The following is an 8160-nucleotide window of genomic DNA, read 5'->3' as shown; positions in this document are numbered from 1 at the left end:
ATCTTGGCTCTCAACACTACAGAAAAGACACCTGAATCTGTACTTTTGAATACTTATCAAAACAGATAAGAAGGAGATGACGGGATCGCCTTTCATAAATTTGTATTTCCATATCTGTTGCAAGCATTACGTGAAATCATTACCTACAGTACATTTCGTTTTCCTGAGTTGTTTAGATTACAAATTGTTCGTACACCTGTATTAAAAAGCTTTTTTTTCTACTTTTGCACCTATTCTAATGAGCCAGATTCTCACAGAAGTCTATTTGGAAGGAGATTCAAAACACAACAGTTGAGATACATTGAACAAATGGAGGAAGTACCTGTAGCGAAGAAAATACCAGTCAAGAAAGGAAATACTGTCAATTTTATTTCTGACACATCAACGCATTTCAAAATGAAATCCTTCTAAAATGCCTTTCCTCTTAAATAGGTTAGCAGTACCAGTACATGTAATTAGGGATGGTGTTACACATAATCATGAAGACCATGAAGTCTCTGAAAGGGTCCAGAATATTATTTCTCAAACTACTTGATATGACTTTGCCATATTGTAATGTATAGAATGCCAAAAACATTCACACAACAACAACAGGAAAAACTACCACTCTCAGTGGTAAACACCTACCAGATGTACCTGATCAAACAGGTGCTGAGACTGAAACCCAGGTGGAAAGAAAGTACAATCGAGCTCAGAACAGATGCCACTACACCTTGATAACAACAACAGAACAATATCTGATTTATGTGCAGTAAACATACAGTAAAGTACAGGTTATTTGTGCAGTTCCATGCTTCAGAGAATACCACACACTGAAGAACTACTGATTTTCCAGTTCTCTTTGTCCGTTCTTTGTGCCAACATGGTTATTTTTTCACTGTGTACGTAACTGCAATATCTGTTAGTGCCTGCAAAAAGGAAAAAAATAAATATTATTATATCTTCTGTCAGGCTGAAAGAGTTTTATTGATTGTACATCTTTTCAGTCTCCTGCCCTGTTTGTCCGTAAATATATGTGTTTATTCATTCATGTTATTGTTGTTATAATTACTTATTTGACACTTTTATCCAAAGAGACATACATTTGTGCCTATGTACTGTATACAACTGGGGTACCTTGCTCAGGGGCACAAAAGCAATTTCAGTCCCAGGATTTGAATTTTGTGTTCTGCCTACCGCAGTTACAAGGTAATTGAGGGGGGAAAAAATAAATTGAGAAAATGCAGCTGTTCTTTTCTGTTTGTGCTACATGTTACCCATTTAAAACACATCGTTAATACCATTATTAATCACAGATGGAATGGAAAAAACATATTCCAATGGGATCAATGTATTATTTTAATGATAATTACAGAAAGGGCTAAAATACTCCATTCAGATTGGATCAATATTCGTTTGGAAATTGAGAGCTTTCTTTACACACAGCTCTCTTTAGGTCTCACCACAGCATCTCTATTGGGTTTTGGTCTGGACGTTGTGACCTATTATTTTGTAGATGTGATTGCGTGGTTTGGATGATTATCCTTTTGCATAATTCACTTTAGATTCAGCTTGAGCTGTCAGAGAGATGGTCTCATATTTTCTACTAGAATGTGCTGGTATAAAAGAAAATTCATTGTAGACTCTACGACTTTTTGGCTGCAAAACAGGCCCAAACCATCACCCCTCCACCACCATCCTTGATGGATGGTCTGAGGTTCTTCTGGTGAAAGGTAGTGTTTGATTTGCACTACTGTATGTCCAGATAACTCTGCTTTTGACTGACCTGTCCGGAGCACATTGTTCCAGAAGTCTTGTTCCTCATTCAAGCAATGTTTTGCACACTTCACCGATGCAGCAATGCTCTTCCCAAAGAACATGGGTTTCCTCCTGGCCATCCTTCCATGAAAGCCATTCCTATTCAATCTTCTCCTAATGGTGGACACACGAGCTCTGATATTTACCCTAGCGAGAGAAGGCCTGTAGATCATTGGATGTAACCCTTGGGGTTCATTAAGACTTCTAGGATCATACAGTAAGATCTTGGAGAATTTGGCAGGACTGGTTAATTGACAATAGTTTTTTACTTCTTTCTTACCACAGATTTCTTTTCATGTTTTACTACAAACCTGAATGTTTAAGACCAAACTGACAAGGTGTGTTATTTTTTATAGCGGTGGAACCACTTCCTAATAATCAACTAATCACTTGCACATTTTTTGTCAAATGTTGCACGTTATTTGTCAAATGAGATTGGATTTATCTACTCTAAGGACTTGATCAGGACTAGAGGAGGACAAAATATGTCTACATCTCTCAAACCATAAAAGTACTTACTTTTTCACCACACTTGATATGCTTTTTCTGGATGGAACTAGGTTAGAATAAAGGCCGGGAATGTCACGGGGAATAAACATTTAGTGATCCTTCCTTGCTCATTTAGCCGAATTCAAAATCAGTTTCAGTCCTCAGAGAGGTTAAAGTTGCTGGGGTGGGGGATGAGAAACACGATCAGCCCAGTAAACAGAGAAAAGTGCCCGGCCTCAATATGCAGTACCTGTTTTCAGAAAAACAGAGGACAATTTTAATCTTGTTTTATAATGAGCAAGGAACTGTTTCCACCCAGAGATTCACTGTTGACATACACAGCATTTCCAGCTGATATCAATAAAGGCTAGGGGCAGAGGCTTGTGTTGGAATCTCCTGCAGCTGACAGAGGTAAACAGACCATTTACTGTATCTCTTGCACAGCACAGGGAGCTTTTAACTCAGGGAACTTCTAATAGCACTGGCAGCCCTTCATGGTTAATACTTTTTTAACATTATTGATTTATTTAAAGTGCCAACTTAAACTCTGTTTAGTATCGTTTTGAGACAGGATGAACTGGATGTGCAGACTGAATATACAGTACAGTCTTTTATTGTTTTTAGCAATACCATGACCAGCCTGTCAGCTTTTATTAAAGCAGCAGTTTCCATTCATTTATTGTCTTCATTTTTTAATTAAAGAACATATAGCTATAAATCCAGCACAAATATTGTGCTAGCAAACACTCCTTAAACACCAGTAGTTAATTGCTTTTTTCTGAGTGTGTGAAAATAATGTAGCCATCAAACATTACCCTCGTGGGTTTTTCTGCAGATATTGTATAGTTTAATGTTAATAAGTATCATGGGTGGGAGTGTATGTAGTTGCACCCAATTTCCTTTTCTTCAAGTTGCTGAAATTTACAGGATCTGATCAAAAAGTAACGACACTCTCCAAAACGCTTCCCTATATTATTTTGTAGTGAAGAGAGAATTCTGTGTTTGTTATGTGACCCACTGCAACACCAGCATAGCATAGTACTGAAATCACAAATTATCATCTGCAAAACAGTATTAGTTACCACTTCTTTTCACTATATATGAATAAATAATTATAACACAAAATATGTTTTAAATATATATTTATAACTTCCTTCCATCTATTCATTTTCTAACCACGTTATCCAATTCAAGCAACAGGTACAAGGAAGGATACGCTCTGGGTGGGACACCAGTCCATCGCAGGGGCACTATCTGGAGTCTTACCTTAAAATAAAGTGTCACTGCCTCATATCATAAATGTTGCCAGCATATATACAGTACAAAACTATTTCAATACCGTGAAAATCTGTTTTTATGTGGTTTTGTGACAAATCAGTTAATCGATCCATTTTAAATTGCGCCCTCAGGTCACCTTAGGATTTGGCCAAACTAGTGAACTGTAAAAAAAGAAGAAAGCAAAGGAAAATAAACAGCAATGCACATGATGTACCCTTTCTGCCTCCCATATGACCTACAGTATGGATATTCTTCAATAGGCAATAGTAAATAGCTGAAGTCAAAATCAGTTTTAGTCCTAAAGCTAAAGTTCCCTGGGTGAGAGATGAGAATCACAAGTAGCCGATTAATAATAAGTCGCTTGCTTAAGTATTAAAAGACAGATGTATTTCACACATACTGTATGTTATTAAGTATATACTGTAAACATACTCTACAGTATATCAGCACCTCAGGGGTACCTTTGTTCTTCAACAGTAAATAACACAATGTTCATTTTGCAAACTCAAGAAGTGGCGTTGACCAGGTTTCCTTCTAAATACAGCGTGTGCTCTTATTGACATGTTTTCTTATTTATTATCTTATCTATTTAATTCCATGTTTAGCTTATGGAATTGTCACGCTGGCGGGAATGTATTGTCATCCCTGTCCACTTCAAGCATAATGCAAGGTCAGTGTAACTCGATGCCAGATCCATAAGGCTTACCAAGGGTATTGCATCACAGATTAATTCATACTGTTGTCACAGAAGACAAATGTGATCTTTGCAAAAAGAAAATCGCTCAAAGGGATGTTTGTTACAATTTGTTTCAGACTACACTATAATCATTTTGTATACAGAAAATAAATGAGAAACCTGATCCAGTTTCATGCACCTTGGATTATCATTCTTTTTGAAATTCTTTCTTTGTTATATGCAAATATTTATTCTTACATATTCATGTTTCCTATTGTTTTTGGTAAATATGAAAATATTTTTCACTTTACTGTCTATGAATTCCTCTTCCTGGGTCCTCCTTGTCCTGACATTAGATAAATATTTTTCTTTGTTTCATTCTATAGAGCTTTTGAGCATCTTCAAACTGTTGCTTCTGTCCTCTTCCCTGGTGTTTCAGCTGTCATCCTTTACAAGTGAAAAACAATCCAATGAGCAATGAAGAGGTATGAGTGATTCTAAGAAGTTAACACCAAAGAACAACCACATTCAAATTGCACTGTAGAGCAGATTCAATCCCAAAGAACTACTCCCAAATAGGAATAAATTGTAAATATTTAGTAACACTAACCTGAGTTCTAAATGTTGCCAGATAGGTTGGGTTATTGATTAACAGGGGGCACATTGCTGAAAGTGACCTAAAACCTGGCCTTAACTGACTGGTACATGTACAGTACATCTTGTGCTTTGTAAAGCCTTATATACCTGTACATATAAACTTGGAAGGCATATTTGGATTTTACCTGTGTAAGTAATGTTAGAGGTGGTGGTGGTGTTTGGGTTTAAGGGGGTTGGGATGGTTTTAGAACATTTTCTGGACGTTATGAGCTAAAATTGGGTTTTGTTTGTGTCCTTACTGTAAACCCTCAGTTTAATGGACTAAAAGGGGGGAAGGGAAGTCTGGTATTGCCGAATGTGCATTAAATCAGAAATTACGTTTTTTTTCAGCCCCAAAACACACTGTATATGCGTACAAATGCAAAACAAATCTTCACTTACTGTATGTGTTTAACAATTGGGACCAACATGATTGACAGTTTGTGAATTCATTGAGCGCATTCATGGGAACAAGCACTCTTCCTCATCTTCTTGTTCCTCTTCTTCATTGCCATAATAATACTATAATAATGATTGCAATGATATTCAAACTGAACATTTCTCCACACCCTTCTCCCAGAACATTACAAAAGCATATGGCTTCAGAGTCACTAACTTCAACTTTCTTTCCCTTTATGCATGTGTTGACTTGATGTAGAAAGTCAGGTTATGGGTTCAGTGAACATGCATTAAATCTATGTTTATAACACTCAAAATGATCCTTTAAAGGTTGTAGGGCTGCGCATAATTGCACGTAATTGCTCTGCTTTATTACAACCAAAAGCACTCACCATTATTGCAACATATCTATGTTGTTACTGTATGTTCTCCACCTGGTCAGCTATTTTCTGTCATATTAATGCCCTGCAAAGGGGGTGTAGCATCAGAACATTTTCTGCTGTTGAATTGTTTGAATTTTATTTCATGAACATCTACATTCTTGTATATGTTTCCCTCTGTAGAGTCCTTCCTTTTTCAGTGGTCTAAAACTGGAATGACCCATTCATCAGACACACAGTCTGAAAAGGAAGAATTGTGAGTGGCCATTGAGGTAGGTGCTTAATCGAAGCACCAGCAGGCACGTTGAGCAAACAACATGACTAAATGATGTTCCCTGTGACATTGAAACCTACAACTGACACTGCGTATTAAGATTCTGGGTGTGCTGAATAGAATATCTGATTTTCGGCCTTGTTCCATCATTCCTGAGGCCTGTGTTGCATATTCATTCCATAATCCATTTTTTTTTTCAAAATGCCTTGCTATATGATATTTTGTTTCCAGCAAAACAGCAGCAGGCATTAAAAATGTTGTGCAGATCAACATGCCATGGACTGACGTTTCTATATGCTTTCTGGAATACTGAAAAAATCAAAATAGTGGCAGTGAAAATAACAAGGAATGTTTCTGTAATAGAATGGGTACTTATCTTTTGTGCTGACCAACCAGTGTAAGTAGACACAATGTGGGAGGCACAGGAAAGTAAGTTTGTTTCTACAAATTGTATTCCCTTAACAGTATCGTAGAGCCTATGTGGATATCAATCAGGTGTATGTCTGCTACCAATTACATTTCATTAGCTTTCTTGTTTAGAAAACCAGAATCAATTAAGTCCTAAAGTATTTGTATCCCCGAGACACTGCTGATAAATTATCCTAACTTCTTTTGTTGAAAAGGGACAGTTTGTTCCTTGATTGATCAATTTACCATTCAGAAAGTCCAACATCTTTCTGATGAGAAAAATCTCTCCAATGTGGGAACTTAAGTTGAGTACTGTACGTGACCACTGTTGCATCAACCCGGGAATCGGGATTGATTCAGTGGCTTTTGGGATGTGTCTTGCTTTTGTCCAGCTGAAATTCGAGGATTTCCTGAGCTCCTGGAATGCAGGATTTCCTGAGCTCCTGGATCACAGGATCCTCTGAGCTCCTGGCCTTTTGTTTTGATGCAAAGATTGTATAATTTCAACATTCCAGATGTTTTTGGAATGTATAGTTTTCCCACATATTGCTATCTGACAGTTTTCTCAATTTCTGAGAAACATACAACATCAATTTTTTCCCTGTTAACCCACCCGGAAGATACCCCCTTTCCCCAAAGAGAGAACGCCCCCCCCTTTTCTAAATCGTATCCAGATGTTGTTTTGTACATACCATTTACACAGAAAAAAAAAGTGAAAGAAGGTTAAAGTTAACATGCAGCAAAAATGATGTGCATGTACCAAACAAAAAAAAATCTAAATTTCCTTTCAACCTCATTAGCTTCATTGGCAAGACACATACTGGTATTGCAATGAGGGCAGTGTATTACACTCACGAAAAGAAGTACCAACAGCTGTCTATTGCACAGAGCAAAACAGAGCCCTTGTTCTTTCAAAACTGCTTGTTTCAGTGTCTTGGAAAATTGAGTTATTGGGATGGCAACATCAACCTTGTCATTCCACCATCAGTGGAGATAAATTTGTCTTAGTGCCCCACTGCTACACAAGCAAATGTCAAGAGAGATCCTCTCTTTGCTTTAGTTAAAATTATATTAGATGGAAATGTATCTATTTTGCAGGCTGTTCTACAAGGGCCCAAAGACTGCTTGTTGAAAAGTTGCATTGTATGTTTTCTTGTGAAAAGAAAAATCACTTTCAGCAGTATGAGGAAAAGGATCTCATTTTTTAGGCATTCACCCCTATACTTCACAGCTGGGTAGAGAAAAACTGAGGAATCCATCAACTGAAAGCATGAACCATTTTCTCTGCTCTCATGATAACTCCTGATGTGTGTTTGAAATATACAAAACGAAGTCCTGAACATCACAATTCAATTCATATAAAGCCAATCAGTAGTTTTCTTAGAAATACGTCCAACAGGAACAATGGATTTTGGATTTTGGATCCAATGAATCCAATGGATTTTGGATTGGATTGGATTTTTTAAAAACTGGATATAATTATTCATTGTGACAATACCTACAAATGGTTTAGATTATTACTTGCAGAATTCCTATTCCCAGGATGAAATCGACAGATTGATAACTTATAAACATATATTGCAAGATTTGATAAAAATCCACACATTTCACCAGTTATAGTTTTTGATTGAGCCCAATGCTGGAAGCATTATTCACATAAGCAAAACAGCAAACACAGCCTCATCACAGAAATGTGCTGGTTAAATGACACACTCTTGTTGCTCAAAATGTTAAAAAACTTCACACAAAAGCAAATAATGAAATCAAGAGAGTATAACTTGATAGTATAACCATGTGAAACTGGGAATATTTTCATAAATTTA

General features: G+C 36.8%; 1 long non-coding RNA gene across 4 annotated transcripts; it reads right to left on the bottom strand.

Annotated features, from left to right (window-relative positions):
• Positions 1-348: 348 nt before the first annotated feature.
• LOC107078966 (uncharacterized) lies at positions 349-4800 on the bottom strand. 4 transcript variants are annotated; one of them, XR_001479926.2, is made up of 5 exons: positions 4499-4800; positions 3553-3725; positions 2317-2536; positions 1766-1944; positions 349-908 (listed from the first exon to the last, which is right to left on the bottom strand). It is a non-coding gene; the product is annotated as an uncharacterized lncRNA (long non-coding RNA). The 4 variants fall into 4 exon arrangements; XR_001479927.2 differs by having other exon boundaries at positions 3626-3725; XR_001479929.2 differs by having other exon boundaries at positions 4547-4800.
• Positions 4801-8160: the final 3360 nt, after the last annotated feature.

The sequence above is a fragment of the Lepisosteus oculatus genome, chromosome 19 (genome assembly GCF_040954835.1).
Source record: "Lepisosteus oculatus isolate fLepOcu1 chromosome 19, fLepOcu1.hap2, whole genome shotgun sequence".
NCBI lineage: Eukaryota > Metazoa > Chordata > Actinopteri > Semionotiformes > Lepisosteidae > Lepisosteus > Lepisosteus oculatus.
Note: the sequence above shows the minus strand (reverse complement) of the source record. Positions and strands in the feature narration are given on the sequence as shown.